Below are 18,754 nucleotides of genomic sequence, written 5' to 3' on the forward strand. Positions count from 1 at the left end.
CCCCTCGGGTGCAGTTCCGCTCACAGCCGGCAGGGGCGCTGGCGGCTCCCGGTGAGCAGGGCAGGTGCGATGGTTCCCCCGCGGCTGCAGGGGGCGCTCCAGAGCGAGCTCGGGGAGCACGCGGCACCAGTGCCCTGGGATCCCGGGATGGAGGGGACAAAGGCTTCACAAACCGCTGGGCAGCTGATCCCGGTGTCCGGCCGGACCCTCAGGAACAACAGGCTGGAGCGGCAGGCTGGAGCGGCAGGGACAAGCACAAATCCTGGGTGGCAGACGAGATGTATCCAAACGGGGAACCCCCTGGAGGTGGAGGTCCAGGCAGGCAGGGTGAGCACGGCTACAACGTAGCGAAGGCTTGAAGCAGCGGCAGGGCAGGGCGGCCAGGGCCCGGCTCGGAGCGGGGCAGGGAAGGCGGGCTTGGGATCCCGGTGTTGTTTCCAGCAGAAAGAAAAGCAGCCGTAGGAAAAACAGCTTTCTCTCTGGACGCCGAGACCAAACTGCCCCCAAACCCAGGTGAAACAAAAGAGTAGCCAGGCGTACCCCACCCTCAGTGGGTAGCTCTTTGTTTTCCTTAAGTACCGAGCAATTAGCAACAGTATGGGGGGAAAATTCCTTTAACAGAAAAAAACTAGAACTCTTAAAACCCCCACAGGTGGTGAACATCTTTGATGTGTAAAGCATCTTCTCTCTTGTATACTCATGTTATTAATATTGCTGTTACTGTTCATTTCTCATCCCATTGCTGTTTGCTTTCAGTAAATTGTTATCTCTACCCATAGTCTCTGCCTTTGCCTTTCTCTAACTGGAGGGGGGCAGGGGAGAGGAGGAATGGCTTATCTGGAGTTTAATTCCCAGCTGGTTTTAAACCGCCACATTATGTAAAAGAAGAAAATCCACCCAGAGGATTTTACATAGTTTTGAAACTGTTTTCCCCTTTTGCAGTGTGACCTGTTCCTTCACTTTGAGGAACTGGACTTTTTCCCCTGGAAGTGCTGTTGGCTGTTCAAAATGGAAACAAATACCTTAGTTGGCTCCTAACACCTGCACGCAGAGGCAAGGTTAGAGCAGGGAGGGCTGAGAGGCCTGCAACCAATGCAGAATATTATCACAGAATATAACTGCCAAGATGGGATGCTAAATCCTTTTCTACTTCCCTCATTCATCCCATCTGACAATATAATAACTTTGCCTAACAGCTAGAAACCATTTCCAACTAATAGTATTTGTTATCTGCAGCAATAGCATTATCCTAATATCCACAGGGTCACGCAGCTGCCTTGTACAAGATACTGCATTCTCATAATGCATTTTCTGCTCCACACCTTCATCTCAGTTATTTATGAAAAAAAAAATAAATAATAATTACATCAAGCAGAAGAAGCTGCAAGCTCTGAGCACCAGTTTTCCAGGCATAACTGAACCACAAGAGGCACTCTGCTGATGAATACAAACCCCAAATATTTATAGTGCTCAACTATTATGTTAGCCAGAACAGCATTGCAAAATACCTAATTTTCTATCCAAGCACCAGATTTTCTTACCTATTACTCCTTATTACCCTTAAATTACTCTATGTCATCTTTGGGGATGTCAGCCCCTCTTCTGAAGCCCCTCCCCATCCCAGCAGCTCAGGCTCCTTCAATGGAGCCTACAAAAAGATGAAGAGAGACAATTTACAAGGGCCTAGAGTGACAGAAAAAGGCTTCACACTGCCATAGGGTACGGTTAGATGGGATATTGGGAAGGAATTCTTCCCTGTAAGGGTGGGAAAGCCCTGGCACAGGTTGCCCAAAGAAGCTGTGGCTGGCCCATCCCTAGAAGTGTTCAAGGTCAGGTTGGATGGGGTTTGGAGCAACCTGGTGCAGTGGAAGGTGTCCCTGCCCATGGCAGGGGCCTGGACTTCATGATCTTGAAGGAGCCTGGCAACCCAAACCATTCTGTGATTCTGTAATTTTATTATTACCTTGCAGGAAAACCATGGTTTGATTTTTTTCATTCTCATTTCAGAATGAAAGAAAATCTGAAAATCAAATCAATGTATGTCTAGCTTTGCATCCATACAAAAATAATTGCACCCCAAGGGGCTTATCAGTGTCCACATTCATCTGAAGGTCTCCCCTTCCATCATGAGAGCCCTCTCCCCCTCATCTTGCTGCTGTTTCTTCATGCCTGAGATTCCCTTCTATTGTCACAAGCTTCCACGTCCTGCAAATTATGTATACATGGGTGTGAAGCAAAGGTCAGATTGTTTTAAGCTATTATAACAATTTGGAGGTTAGGATTTTTCTTTTTATTTTTTTTCTTTTTCTCTCAGGGAATTTTTATCCCATCTGTTGCCTAAGAGATGATAATGACAGAATTTAAGAGGCAGAAGATGTAGCCAAGGAGGAGGGGAAGGGGTGCAGCTGGCTGCACTATTGTAGCTTAGGGGCATTCCCCTGGGAAGGGCAGAGATACTTCAAGATTTTGGCTGGGGGCTGAGGGGCTGGGCTCAGCTCCTCTCTCTCGGGATTGGAGTGGAGACAGGTGGAGTTTGGGGCCGGACCGTTGCTGCCCTAAGGATTCACTGCCACTGTGGAGCTTTTGTCCTCCCACTGGTTCTCCTACCATGGGTGAGCCTTTGCTCATAAAAGTGGGTGTTGAACTGGGACCTTATTAACACCCGACCTCACTGACTCAAGGACTCTCACCATCTATTCGGGTGCCCAAGGGGAAAAGCCAGGACTCTTCCCCACTCCCCCCTCTGAGGGAGCCTCTCCCAGCTGCTTTCGGGAGCCCAGCTGCCACTGCCCAGCCCTGCTATCTTCTGCCAATGCTTTGGGTTTTTCCCTACACTTTAATCCGATACCCCATGTCTGTGCAACCCCCCGCAGTTCCTGCTACAGCTGTGGAGTTTCTCCTACATTTTGTTTGCCACCCCATGGTCTGCTCGCCTCTGCTGTTCCAGCCTGCTGCTGCAAGATTCCTGCCACAGGCCATTTCACCATCCGGAGGGGCACAGGGACAGGCTGTCCCCCGTGAGTTTGCAAAGGGAGCCCCTTCTCTCTCTCTCTCCTGCCGCCATTCACCGTGTGGAGAGAGGCGGCTGGGCTCGCGCCACAGCGCCCCCTGCAGGCGCGGGGAAACAGCGCACCAGCGCCCCCTGCCGGCTGCGAGCGGAACTGCACCGAGGGGAAAGGGCCCGACAGCCGAGAGAGGCTGGCACTGGGCTCCTGGTTCTGTTTGTGGTTGCTGCTGGTGTTGATTGTTTGCCTTGTTATATTTATACCTATATATATTCTAGTAAAGAACTGTTATTGCTTTTCCCATATCTTTGCCTGAAAGCCCCTTAATTTCAAAGTTACAAGTCAGAGGGAAGGGGGTCATATTTTCCATTCCAAGGGAGGTTCCTGTCTTCCTTGGCAGACACCTGTCTTTCAAACCAAGACATAACAATAGCTTAAAATGATAATATTAATGTAATCTACTTTGCAATCAGAATTTTTCTGAATGAATTTCTTGTAAAAGCAGATAATCTTTTTCCACCTCTCCTTTATGCTCATAATTGAACACAAAAACTTCAAAACATGTTTCTTTCGTTGTTTTTGTTTGGTTTTGCAAGGCAAGAGTTGAAAGTTTGCCTCACCTACTACCACACACCATGGAGAATGCACCCAAGGGTACCCTGATGCACCTCCTTCCCTTCAAAAAAGACACAATTCTCACTGGGGTCACTCAAAAGTCTCTGAAGAGTGCCACAAGCGACATACCCTTCATTTGATGTCCCCCCTTCTCATCCCTCAGAGCCAACCTCTCCAGCTGAGCTCCTCCATAGCCAACAAGGAAAAAAAGAGCCATCCACAAGGCTAAGTCATCTTGCCTCTTGTATTTCTCTTATGCAGAAGGGTCTGCACCTGGAAATGTTTGGAGTCACCAGGGTGAGTGGGCTGGACACTTCTCTCCTTAGATCAGTTCTGCTCAGCTCACACGGTGATGCTGCAGCATCCCAGCAGGGAAATACAAAGCCATGTGGTTTCCAGGGATGTTTATAAATTTAGGAGCCATGGAAATCTGGGCTGAAAATGTCATAACAGCTGCAGTAGAGTGATACACATTTTGATTTATTGGCGTTTTTAAATTTAAAAAAGTAAAGCTGCAGGTCTTGAAGTGGGTATACCTGCAGCCAGAGCCCTCATTACGCAGCGTCTCCACTGGGATGTGCCATAGCAAAGCTCCCAGAGTCTGGAGAAGGAACTCATCATTCTCTTGGTGGTTTAACACCATTTTTCATCCATTTGCACCAACAGTGCAACACTTGGTGACACAGAGATCTGTCTTTATTCCTGTGCCATCTGCATAGATTTTTCTGCTTTTGACTGCCTCCCTCTACTCTCAGGGAGCTATGTGACCTTTGCTGTGCATTTACCACACCATGACAGTCTGAAAATAGCCAGGAGTGAGGGCAAGGCTTTTTTCTTGGAAGAGAAGAAAAGCCTTATGACTTGAACCCCAGAGAACCCAGGAACAACTGGGAAACCACTCCCAAACCAGGCTTTACTTCAGCTTCCTGGCTTAGTGGCTTTCTTCCCCATTTCTTCCTCGGAAATCTGGGCAAAGTCTGTGGAGAGCTGGGCATCTTTCAGGGTCTTTCAGTGTCAGTCCTTCAGTTCAGACCTTCCAGGTCATAAAATCCTTGGTCTTCGTTGCACACCTCTGATTTGAAATGTCACCGCTTCCATATCCCGGAAGGGTGTTGGGGTTTTAGTTTAGTCTTAGTTTTTTTCCTGTTAAAGGAATTTTCTCCCATATGCATGTTGCTAGGGGACAAATAGCTGTACTTAAGAAAGACAAAAAGGGGAGTGGGGCGGGCCTGGCTACTCCTTTGTCTACACCTGGGTGTGGGGGCAGTTCGCTCTGAGCGTCCGGAGAGAGAAGCTGCAGAGAAAGGAGCTGCTGCTTCTTTCTTTTTGGCCGTTCTTTCTTCCTGCTGGAAACAACGCCGGGATCCCAAAGCGGCTTTCCCTGCCCTGCTGGAGACCGGGCTGTGGCTGCCCTGCCCCGCTGCTGCTTCGAGCTTTCGCTACGCTGTAGCCCTGCTCACCCTGCCTGCCTGGGCCTCCGTGGGGTTCTCCCATCTGGATACATCTCGCCTGCCACCCAGGATTTGTGCTTGTCCCTGCCACTCTAGCCTGCCATTCCAGCCTGCCATTCCAGCCTGCTGTTCCTGAGAGTCCGGGATCGGCTGCCCAGGGGTTTGTGAAGCCTTTGTCCCATCCCTTCCCAGGATCCCAGGGCACTGGTGCCGCGTGCTCCCCGAGCTCGCTCCGGAGCGCCCCCTGCAGCCGCGGGGGAACCATCGCACCTGCCCTGCTCACCGGGAGCCGCCAGCGCCCCTGCCGGCTGCGAGCGGAACTGCACCCGAGGGGAAAGGGCCTGACAGCCGAGAAGGCTGGGACTGGGTTTGTGATTGCTGTTACTGCCATAGTTGTTGTTGTTTTGTTTGACTGGATATATATATAGATATATATATATATATAGATATATAGTAAAGAACTGTTATTCCTATTTCCCACATCTTTGCCTAAAGGCCCTTGATTTCAAAATATAATAACTTAGAGGAAAAAGGGGTTATATCTGCCACTTCAAGGGGGGCTTCTGCCTTCCTTAGCAGACACCTGTCTTTCAAAACCGAGACAAAGGGTGACCTGACTTTTCAGAGCAGGGATGATGCTGTGTCTGAGATGAGACAGCTCCTCTTTGACCTGACCTGATCAATAGATACCCTCCTCTCCCTTCTTGCTGCTGAGAACATTCTCCTTGGTCCATCCCCCCAGGCTGGTGCCTATCTACGTTACTCTGTTACGATTTTCAAATTATCTAGAATTTCTACTATGAGGGTGTTGAAGGTTAGGATTTTTTCTTTTTTTTTTTTTTTCTTTCTCTCAGGGAATTTTTCTCCCATTTGCTGCCTAAGAGATGATGAATGATGATACTTAAGACACAAAAGATGTAGCCAGGATGGGGAGGAGGCAGGAAGGGGTGTAGTTGCTGCAGTCTCTTAGCTTGGGAGTGAGCTCACTGGTTGGGGGGTTTTCTCTTGGGAAGTGCAGAGATACCATGAGAGGCTGGGGGGGTAGGGGAGGGGGCACTAACCGAGACTTGGCTGGGGGTCAGGGGCTGGGCTCAGCTCTCTCTCTCAGGGATCAGAGGGGAGACGGTTCTGGTTTTGGACTGCTGCTGTGGAGAGGATTCATTACTACTGCGGACTTTTGTCCTTCAGTGCTTCTCCTTACTGTGGGTGAGCCTCTGCTCACAAGGGCAGCCTTTGAACTGGGACCTTTCAACACCCGACCTCACTGGGAGGGACCCTCACCATCTGCTTGGGTGCCTCAGGGGAAACCTGGGACCCCCCCACCCGCTTCCTCTCTCCAGAGGAAGCACTTCCAGGCTGCTTGCTGGAGCCCAGTTGCTGCTGTTGTCACCACGATAACACATGGGACACGCGAGAGCCAGAGAAAAGAAAAAAAAACTGAAACAGCCCCCCTTCCCCCCCTCCACCTTCTTTCTTCTCCCAGGGCAGCCCAACCCCCCTGCTGTTTCTGCAGCTCCCCTGGGGCTTTTTGCTTCACTTTGTTTGCCGCCCAGGGGTATGGTCGACTCTGCTGTTCCAACCCACGGCTCAGCTCGCCACTCGGAGTGGCACTGAGACAAGCTGCTACCTGTGGGTTTTGCAAAGGGAGCCACCTCCCCCCTCCCCCATCGCCCCAGGTGCCATTGCCAGTGCAGAGAAACGGCCGAGCTCGCGCCACAGCGCCCCCTGCAGGCGCGGGGAATCAGTGCACCAGCGCCCCTGCCCAGCCGGGAGCCACCAGCGCCCCTGCCGGCTGTGAGTGGAACTGCACCGAGGGGGAAAGGGCCCGACAGCTGAGAGAGGCTGGCACTGGGCTCCTGGTTCTGTTTGTTGTTGCTGCCGGTGGTGCTGTTTGTTTGTCTTGTTATTTCTAGTAAAGAACTGTTATTCCTTTTCCCATATCTTTGCCTGAAAGCCCCTTAATTTCAAAGTTATAATAATTTGGAGAGAAGGGGGTCATATTTTCCATTCCAGGAAGGTTCCCACCTTCCTTGGCAGACATCCGTCTTTTAAACCAAGAGAGAGAGTATACAGAAGTCTGTCAGCATTACTCCATTCACTTCAGACATATCCGTATGCAATTCCTCCTTGAATAATACTTACTTTCTGTCTCTTACCCACATAAAAAAACCCAAAAGGGAACAAAGCTACCATGGGTTAAAAAAAGTCTCCTCTCAGTACCTGGTTAATAGAGACGTTGTTCACAAGGATAGAAAGTAAATGAAAGACAGTCAGGGTCTGGTTTGAATCCCATGTAGTTTGCCATGCTTCCAGCAGAGAAGGAAAAGGAGCAAGGGTCAAAACTTCCCATGACACAAATATGAAGGGTAACAAAATTGATTTGGGAAGAACTGCCATGATCCTGCACAACAGAGCAGTCGTGTGTTGGCTTTGATTTACACAGGGCATGCATTAACAAGTTGGAAATTAGGTGTTAACACTTGGGAAAAGGCATGAAGACAACCTGGGAGCTCTCTGAAAACATCTGGCTAGCACCATTAACTGCCCCCAAAATGGAGCAGGGCTATCACCAGCACTGAGAAGCAAACAGAGTCAAAGCAAAAGCATGATTATCTCACACAGTGCCCTGAATCCCCAAATATTGCACCAACGCTTTTATTGCTTTGTCCCCCTCAAAAGTGATTATTTGGTGTTCCCCCTGCCACAAACCCACCCACAGAAGCTTTTCTCTGGCCCCGGCTGGCTCTCACCCTTCACATGTTGCTCCAGTTTTGCTCCTGCAGCCCCACGTCATGTCCATTGTGCTTTGTCTTTTCTGCTGGGTGTCACTGAAGGGTTCCTAAAAGGCTGATGTCACCCTGCAATTTTTGTCTTCCCTCTGCTTCACAACCATGCTCTCAACACCATTCCTTCAAGGTTGTTACCTGAGGAGTCACAGGCGACCGAGGAAGCTGGGAGCCTTCCTTCCAGGTGGTCTGTCCAGGAGGGAAGTCTCATACCATGGGCAGAAGATGGGCTGAGCTTGGCTATTGCCCAGCACCATGCCCCCGGGCACAAGGAGACATGGCAAGCACATGTGATGCAGCAGTTTCCATTTAAATGCTCTGATGGGAAGAATTATAATTTCAGCATTAACAGAGCCCTAATTTCTGGAATTCAGTTATGTGCCAATGGGAAAGGCACAAGGTGAGGTCTGAAGGCAGCTGGATACCAGTGGGAGTTCAGAGGAGAGGTCCAGGTGGTAAGTGGAGGTGGAATAGGGCAAGACAAGATGGGAGAGAATGGGTGGCAGATGGGGGAGGGGCGGTGGCAGCTTGAAACAGGACAACAGTTTTGAGCTCCAGCTAATGGGATTATAAATGACCTAGGTGGAAGGGATCTCAGGAGGTCTTGGGTTCAGCTTTCTCATCCACACAGAGTCAGTCTGACCTGGTCAAACCAGATTACTCACCGCTTTATCCATCTGGTACTTGAAGACCTACAAGGTCTACAAGGATGGAGACAACACCTCAGGGCAACCTCCTGCAATGAGCTGAATCTTCCTTATTAGTGTGTCAGAAATAGATGTCCTGGGGATGTAATTCCCCTCATTTAGCGAAACTTCTGAACACCTTCCAGTGCTCTGCCTTTCCCTTCCCTCCTGAAGCACCTGGGAGGTGCCAGTCTTTGGGACTACGGCCAGGTGCCTCTGCTCTGAAGTCCTGTGATCAATGAGTATGGGGAAAGGTTACATCGCTTCTCTTACTGACATCAGTAACTCCTGCTTCTACGTCCCATTCCTTTGCTTTTCTTTTCCCTCATTGAACAGCAGAAGAATTTTGAGTCTCCTTTCCACTCATCATACTTCTCTGATGGAGTTCTCTGCAAATCTACCAGCAGGTAGATTTGTGTTAGCTGCAGGCTGCTGGGATAGGTATTGCACAGTGCTGATCTGGGTATGACTCCCTTGGGACTTCATTTAATGCATCTTTGCATCGTAGCAATAAAGATCAACAACTGCTCTTTCTGTCTTTTTTTAGTAGTCACCTTATAGTGAATCTAAATTGTACGGCAAATCTAAATTCTACCACCACAGTTTGCTTAAATAACACACCAAAAAAAAAAGCCTTAGTAATGCCAAAATGCACAGCTCTGCTGTTTCTTTTCTGTTGAGAAACTCCATTTCCATGTTTTCAAAGGAAAATAGTTTCCTCTGACATAATTTGATATTGGATATGACTGATAAGGTTGTTTTCAGAAACACCTTGGTTAGAAAAAAACAGTATATTTGCTTTGATTTATATGAATGCTTTTGAAGCTTGTGAAGATTTTTGTCATTGCGTTCCTGCTTTCAACAGAGCTGAGAGAAAATGTTATTTTTGTACCTTTGAGTGTGGATTGTTTATAGTGACAGCCTGGCCAATGCCAGTGCACTGTGATTGCATTGGGTGAACAAAATAAGGAGTGACATTCAGAGATGCTGCCTCCTGATAATAGTATGAGGCATTCAGATGAAAAAATTACTTATCAGCACTCACACAGTCTTGTAAATTGCTACAGTTTTGCTGAATTTACTGATAACCTACCACAACAAGGGGATAATTTATAACAATAATATAATAGTAATAAAATGTTGTGCTATTTGTTCAACAGAGAGGTGAGTCCCCATGCTTAAAATGACTTCAGCAATAGCATCTTTTTAGCCATGCATAGGTCTGCAAAAGCCAAAGCATTTAGAAAGTTGTCTTTCTGAGAGATAGCAACCCCTCCTCCTCTCTTCTACCACCAGAGCACCTAGGAACTATTCAAGGGGAATGCTAACGTGTCTTCCTCATTTCCATCTCCCACCTTGTGCCAAAGAAGCCACCCACGATTGTGTGGGGTCAACTTCTTGTTCTCCTCATTGCTTGATGAAATCTGCAGATCACAAGTGCCACCTGGACAGTCTTACTGTACACTCACCCTATCAGAAAGGGGCAATGCTGTTGCAGCGGGCATTACTGCAACAAGCATATTTCAAACCAGGAGTCCCGTGGAAACGAAGTATATATGGACAGATTCGTGGTAGATGTTTCAGGGATGTTTATTTCTCCAGCCGCATGGCCGGGGCTCAGCTCAGGAACTCCCCAGTCACGGGACCCGAGGGTCCTTGGCCGCTCCGGGGAACACAAATCAACCAATGGGGAATGAGACTGACCAGGGGCAGGGAGACCCCGTGTCTCCCCCCCAGGGCCCATCTCCCAGGGCTCCATGGCAGGGGGAAGGGACCCCAACACAATGCTGCCACTGAACAACACCATGCTGGGAGGAAAAGAATGCATCCAGCTCCAGGGCCTGCAACACAAGGACATGGAGCTGCAGGAGCAAGTCCAGTGGAGGCCACAGACATGCTCCAAGGGCTGGAGCCCCTCTGCTCTGGAGACAGGTTGGGAGAGACCTGGGGTGTTCAGCCTGGAGAAGAGAATGCTCTGCGGAGACCTTAGAGCCCCCACCAGTGCCTAAAGGGGCTCCAAGAGAGCTGGAGAGGGACTTTAAACAAGGACCTGGAGTGACAGGACAAGGGGGAACGGCTTCACAGTGCCAGAGGGCAGGGTTAGATTGGGTATTGGGAAGAAATTCTTCTCTACGAAGGTGGGGAGGCACTGGCACAGGTTGTCCAGGGAAGCCATGGCTGTCCCATCCCTGGAGGTGTCCAAGGCTGGATGTATCTTGGAGCAACCGGCTCTAGTGGAAGGTGTCTCTGCCCATGGCAGGGGTGTTGGACTGGATGACCTTTTAAAGGTCCCTTCCATCCCAAACTCTTCTGTGATTCTGTGATTTTGGGAATATCCTCCCCAAATTACCCATTAACCAACCAATTGCTACCAGCAATTAACATGCTGGATGTACAAACTGTAGAAGTCAATGAGCTCTACTCAGCCCAGGCCTGTCACACAGAGCAAATTTTAACCATGGAGCTTGCCCAGGAACAGATAAATGCGCAAAGGGCACAAACAAGAAATATTTGGCCCCACTCAAGTCTCCCTTTGACACAGTTTTTGTGGTGTCAAATGTAATGATTTAAAAAATGGTCTAAGCACATGCAAGAGCCTGCATGAGTGAGCTGATTTAGCATGGGCAGTACCAGGTAATCCCCAGCTGGCAAGAAAACTCCACCTACAACTGCGCTCTGTCTCTGGATCTCTCTGCTTTCACCCCGATTACCCATTATATTCATTAATCCTTCTCTAATGCATAATTGCTCTGTGTTCTTGTACTTAAGGGAAATTCTGGATCAGTTTGAGTAATGCCACTTTGGGCTTTTGCAATGCGTTGTAAGCTTTAAAGCTCCTGAACCTACATCAATAACTGCAGAATCATTTGTTCACTTCCAGGAGGTTTCTGGTCTCCGGATCCTGCTTGTGCCCACCAGACACTATCCTAAAGTAGCCCTACCCCCTTTTATTTTAAAGATAATACCTGCAATGAAACCATGATGCTACATCAGCTCATGGTGTGGGGCGAGAAAACAAAGGAGGTTTAGTAAAAGAAGAACAAAGACCACTTGGTTAAATAAAAACAGCTTATTCTGCTGAGCCAGGGAGAAGATGTAACAAAGTTTCTAAAATGTAACAGATAGAACCACAGTAGTTTGCAATAAGCTATAACAAAACTCTTGGTCTGAAAGAAATGGTCTGATGCTTGAATCATTTATTCTATTGGCTGTCCAGACGCATGTTATTTTAATCTGATGGCAAAAATATTATAAAAACTGTATGCTTTTCTAATAAATGTTTCTGGCCTTATCACTGTCTGGGCACCATGCTTTGCTCACTGATACACCATAAATGGCATCCGATTAACAGGGACACGAAATCTCTGAGACAATTCTGGACCAGCGGTGTATTCCCAGCTGTACCAAAGGGTGGATTTCAAGAATCATCGAGGACATCCTTCTCATTGCAGGCTAAGGAGCAATTACAGGTCAGCCTTGTGAGCAGTTGGGGAAAAAATTAAATTTTATAGATTAACAAACAAACAAACAAACAAACAAAAACCCCAACAAACAAACAAAAAGCCAAAACCCTATATATATATATATATATATATATATATATATATATATGATGGGGAATAATATAAATAAATTAGAAAGCTTTCACAAAAACTCTTTATTACGTATCACAAGGGAGCAAGGTTATAGAATTCAAGAAAGAAAGCTTATAGAACTCCTTATGTGGGTGAAGGCTAACTGTCCATGGTATGAAGTAAAGGAATTGTATAACCTTGAAAACTGGAAGTGAGTGATGCTTTAAAGACTTATCAATCAGAGAACCAAGCAGTTAATGCTGATTAATTTATTACATGGCGAATTGTTTATTCTGCACTGCGATCTTTTCATTATTTGGACGAAATTTATCAGCCCGCAGTAGATCTGTCAGCAGATACTTCTTCCGAATCAACACCACCACTTTCACGTCACGATAGAGTAATTTTGCAAAAGGAGGAGGGAATTAATGAGGAGGAACCAGAGAACAATCCCATAAATTTAAAAGACTGTAATTTGCATCCTACTATGAAACCACAACCGATGAAAGCAACGGCTGCAGCACCATCTAGTAACGCAAAGCTGTTAAAAACAGCAATTAAATCCTCCACCCTATGTGACTGATAATGAAGCTTTGCTGCCCTCTGAGCTAAAACACTTTTTAGACACTTGCCAAAAACAAGCAGTAGATAAAGGAGTTGTTTAATTGCTCAAAGCTATGCCTGTAATTTGTCATAACAGACATCTTCATCATGAGCAAATTTCTTATGATATAGATAAGGAGTTAAGAAAGTCTATGAGTGAAAAAGGGCTGCAATCATTCTATACAATGGGACTTACAGAGTCTATTGCAAGTTTTATAATGTTACCTGCTGATTGGAAAGCTTTATTTAAATTGATTATGACACTAGGACAGTATTCAATTCGGTGGTCTGAATACCAAGACATATCAAGAGCAGGTACTGCAAATATAAACACCAGTAATGCTGAAATAACAAGGGATCATCTGGTAGGGATGGGAGCTCAGGCATCTATAAGGGATCAATTAAGTATGACCCCAGAAATATTTAACCAAGTGAGAGTGCTGGTTATGAAAGCTCTGAGAAGAGTACCGGATGTTAATAAGACTGAGCCTGGCTTTTCCACCATAAGGCAAGGACCCCAAGAGCCTTACATCACCTTTATTGATCATCTGCAAGCAGCTGTGAATAGGCAAGTTGAATTACCAGCTGCAGAAGAAGCTTTATTGGAATCCTTAGCCTATGAAAATGCTAATCCTGACTGTCGAAAGGCAATTGATCTAATCAGAAACGAACCTGATATTACTGTAACTGACTTTATCAAAACCTGTGCACATATTGGTACAGAACAATACAGAGCAGATTTGTTGGCAACTGCTTTAGCTCAAGAGCTACAAGTAACCCAGGCAACAATTAAATGCTTTGACTGTGGAGAGGAAGGTCATGTGAGAAAGCAGTGCCCAAAGAGCAAGCAAAAGAATAAAAAACCTAGCAGGCCTTGCCCCAGATGCAAAAAAAGCTATCACTGGAGTAGCCAATACCGTTCAAAATCTGACCAAAATGGAAGACCCCTGCCAAAGCAGGGAAACTTGAAGGGGGGCACACGATCCAGTGCCTCTCAACAAAACAGGATCCAGCCACAGCTAATCCCCACAGCTCCAGCTATATCAGGGAAACGCCAGGCAGTGCCGGCTTGAACTTGGCAGTTTCCACCACAACCACAATAAATGACACATCGGTTCACCTTATACCTACAGGTTTAACTAGACCTGTTCCTTTTAAATATCATGCATCACTACTTGAGAGATCATCATCATCTACAGGGAGACTTTTTATTTTACCAGAAATCATCAACTCTGATTCTAGAGGTGAAATAAAAATCATGACTTAGACTCCTAACCCACCTTGTACTATTCCAGCAGGATTGTGAATTGCTCAACTGATCCCACTTCCTATATTGCTAGATACAGAATCAATACCATCTATCAATGTTAACAGGGGCACTGGAGGTTTGGGGAGTGCAGGTACCCCTAACATTTATTGGTCCAAACTTATTTCAGTGCAACAACTTTTTCTAACCTGTGTTGTAGATGGCAAGTCTTTCACAAGACAAATAGATACTGGGCCAGACATAACCATCATCAGCAAATGTGAATGGCCACCCACGTGGCCCTTGACAGCTCCAACAGCAATCATCACAGGCATTGGAGGTCAGCAAATGCCACAGCAGTCAGCAACAGAACTCACTGTATATGGGCCAGAAGGGAAACAAGCACAGCTCAAACCGTATGTATTTCTACTCCATGTACACTGTGGGGAAGAGATCTGTTGTCATAGTGGGGACTGATTTTGACAACAAATTTTTAAAGGGGGCCACTAATGTGCAGCCAAGACTTAAACTCACATGGAACACGAATATTCCTGTGTAGGTCCCTCAGTGGCCCCTCAAAAAAGACAAGCTGCAACAAGCACAAAAATTAGTCAAAGAACAATTGGATCTATGAAATATAGTTCCTTCTACTAGCCCATGGAAGACCCCAGTATTTGTGATTCTAAAAAAGACTGGCAAATGGAGACTCTTACAAGATCTAAGAGCTTTCAATTCAGTAATGACCCCGATGGGCACACAACAACCCGGAATTCCTAATCCAGCAATGATCCCTGAAAATTGGGAATTGTTAATTATTGACTTAAAAGATTGTTTTTTCACAATTGCATTACACCCTGATGATGCACCTCAGTTTGCTTTTTCATTACCATCCTTGAACAACAGTGAACCTATGCAAAGGTATCACTGGATTGTATTACCACAAGGAATGAAAAACAGTCCTACAATATGCTAGTTTGTGGTAGCAAGTGCTTTACAACCGGTGCGGCAACAGTTTTCAAAGGCTTTGTTGTATCATTATATGGGTGATATACTACTAGCAGCAGATGACCCTGTTGTATTGCAAAACTGTTTTGCCTTTTTGCTACTGTCTCTTGACAAATTTGGTCTTTGTACTGCAGCAGACAATATTCAAACTGTACCACCTTGGAAATACCTAGGGTTTCTATTATTTAAACAAAAAATTGTTCCTCAGCCCATTATGCTGAAGATCTCAATTAAAACACTAAATGATTTGCAAAAATTATTAGGAACTATTAATTGGCTCAGACCTACCCTTAATATCTCCACTGAGGAATTGTCACCCTTGTTTAATTTACTTAAAGGAGACACAGATTTAACATCTTCTCGCTAGCTAGATGCAGAAGCCCATGAAGCATTGCAACTCGTAACAGATAAAATTCAGACCTCTTTTGTCTCCAGATGACAAGCAGAATTACCATGGAGGCTGTTGGGGTTTTAGGAGCTCTCCTGTTTTTTTTTTTTTCTCTGATAAAGGAATTTTCCCCATACGTGTTGCTACGGGGACAAATTGCTTAAGAAAAACAAAAGACCTACACATTGGGGGTGAGGTGCATCTGGCTTCTCTTTTGTTTCACCTGGGTGGCAGACAGTCGGTCCCTGGCATTTGGACAGAGAGGGAGGCTGTTTCGTCGGCTGCTTTTCCTTCTGCCAGAGAAACCCCAGGATCCCAAGTCCACCTTCCCTGCCCCGCTGGGAGCTGGGCCATGGCTGCCCTGCCCCCACCATTGCTTTGAGCCTTCACTATGTTGTTGCCCTGCTCGCCCTGCCTGCCCAGACCTCCCGGGGGTTCCCCGTTTGGATACATCTTGTCTGCCACCCGGGATTTGTGCTCATCCCTGCCATTCCAGCCTGCCGTTCCAGCCTACTGCTCCCGAGGGTCCAGCTGGACACCGGGATCGGCTGCCCAGGGGTTTGTGAAGCCTTTGTTCCATCCCTCCCCGGGATCCCAGGGCACCGGTGCCGCGTGCTCCCCGAGCTCGCTCCGGAGCGCCCCCTGCAGCCGCGGGGGAACCATCGCACCTGCCCTGCTCACCGGGAGCCGCCAGCGCCCCTGCCGGCTGCGAGCGGAACTGCACCCGAGGGGAAAGGGCCTGACAGCCGAGAAGGCTGGGACTGGGTTTGTGATTCTGTTTGCTGTGCTTGTTATACACATATAGATATAGAATAGTAAAGAACTGTTATTCCTATTTCCCATATCTTTGCCTGAAAGCCCCTTGATTTTCAAAATTATAATAACTCGGAGGGAAGGGGAGTCGCATCTGCCATTCCAAGGGAGGCTCCTGCCTTCCTTAGCAGACACCTGTCTTTCAAACCAAGACAGAGACTTTTTCTTATCCTGGCTGAATTCCAGCCATATGCACTAATAGCACAGTGGTGTGATGATAAGCAACAGTTGTAGATGCTAGAATGGATATTTTTACCTCACACATTTTCAAAAACAATAACCACATTGCTTAACATGATTGTTAGACTTGTTTCCACAAGACAAAAAAAAAAGTCGAATCCTAAGTGAGGAAGATCCTTCTCACATTCACATTCCTTTGTCTTCACACTCTTTTCAGGATATGTTCCGAGAATCATTATCTTTACAGGCTTCCTTGACAGACTTCTTGAGAAACATTGTTTATTCTTTGCCTAAAAATAAACTCTTGCAATGTTTAAAAGATCTTTCTTTACAGCCACATTTTCTAATATCATCACAGCCCCTACCTGGAGCAAAGACAGTTTTCATCGATAGCTCTGGGAAAACCCAGAAAGCTGTTGTTGCCTGGAAAAATTCAGCAGGGGATTAAGAAAACTCGGTGGTTTTTCAGCCAAGATCAACACAGCTAGTCGAATTAGCAGCCTCTGTAGAGGCCTTTCAATTGCTCAAAAATGAGCCCTTTAACTTAATATCAGATTTATTGTATGTAATTAATATTTTAAACCAAACTGAACATTCCTTTCTAAAAGAAGTACACAACAAAAAAATTTTTATATTGTTAATCTATTTTGTATGATTATGTTCGATGCGAGTCTCATTGTTATTATGTTATACATCTTAAGTCTCATACATCTTTACCTAGACCTCTGGTGGAAAGCAATGCAGTTGCGGACGCCCTAACTATGACAGCAACAGTTCCAAATCAGATTATACAGGCAAAGCTGTCATATGAATTTTATCATTAGAATACAAAAGCTTTGAGCAAACAATTTAATCTTACTCTTTCTCAAGCTAAACAAGTTGTTCATTCTTGCCCTGATTGTGCGTGCTTGACACCTTTACCTACAGTAGGTACAAATCCAAGAGGATTAGGTGTCAATGAAATTTAATAAATAGATGTTACACACATTTCCTCTTTTAACACCTTAAAATATGTGCATGTATCAGTTGACACATACTCCAAATTTTTTGTTACCTCCACTTGTAGGAGAACAGGTGTGGGCTGCAGGCAGCCTCAACTTTGAAAAGTTACAGCTGTATCTCTGCAGGTGTGTGTTGATTTCTGCAATAAGAAGCATGTGAGTGATACAGGAGAAAGGTGTAAAAGGTTGTGCTGTGGGGTAATAAAGGGCTGATGCCTGTTGATACCTGTCGCCATCTTCAGTGTCAGACTTTCGGCCACCGTCAAATGGTGACCCTGACATGATGAGATTGTGACTGCGGACTTAAGAACAGCCGGCGGTGGAGCCCAGTCAAGCAAGATAGGCGGAGAGTGAGAGCCTAGAAGTCTGGGTGATTTACAAAAGCAGAAAGAGACACCTGACCCGAGGTGAGCGACTGGGAACATAAACATGGGAGCTCAAATATCAGCAGAAAAAAAATCTGGTTTGAACATTTTGTTGTGAGTGTTGCAGAGGAGAGGCATCAAACATGAGGAGCAGGCATTGCGCACCTTGCTCATTTGGTGCAAAAGAAATGGAGCAAGAACGGATCTACAGGCTGTTTTTTCTGTTGAAACCTGGGATGAAGCAGGGCAAGCTTTATGGGGGGCAGCTACAAAGGGGGACGAAATAGCCACAAGATCACTAACAACTTGGCGCTCTGTTCAGGACTCGTTGCTGCAATTAAAAGCCGATAGAGAAGCAGCAGCAGCTGCTACTGCAGCCACTGCCCCAGCAGCCGATGCTCCTGCTGTGGCCGCTTCCCCTTTGTCTCCTCCTCCTCCTTCTCCCCTCACGACTGCTTCTGTGCAAGATCCTATTCTGCTGGTATCGCCTAAAAGTTACCCTCTCCCAACACAATATCAAATGGAGACACTTACAAAACTACTTGCTGCAGTTGTGCAAATTTCTAAGAGTTATTTTCGATGTGGTCAAGGAGGGCATTTCAAGAGAAATTGCCCTAACCGACCTCATGGCCATTCAGTGGCAGGGAATGGCAGGCAACGTACTGTCAAGCTGTGTGCACACTGTGGCAAGCCAGGGCACTATGCCAAACAATGCCGTTCTAAGTTTGATAACCAGGGACAAGCGCTGCCACCCAGAGGGCCGCCAAGAAATGGGCAGAAGAGCACAACAAAGGCACACACCCAGATACAACATGTCCAACCAACCCCTTCTGGGCCTATGCGGCAAACTCAGTGTCAGAACCAAAGGGAGTGCCAGAGTGCATGTCATCACAGCTGCCTCAGTCACCAAAGGCAACACCAAAATGCATAAAATACTGTTAGATCTTTTTGTGGTGCAAGTACCTAGTGTAAAACCTGTTGAGAGAGGGATTAGAGGGTTTGGATCTACAGGCACCCCCCAGGTCTTTTGGACTC

This window comes from Corvus kubaryi, unplaced genomic scaffold (genome assembly GCF_017639235.1).
Source record: "Corvus kubaryi isolate FWS band 111438036 unplaced genomic scaffold, C.kubaryi_AGA036_p1.0 37341, whole genome shotgun sequence".
NCBI lineage: Eukaryota > Metazoa > Chordata > Aves > Passeriformes > Corvidae > Corvus > Corvus kubaryi.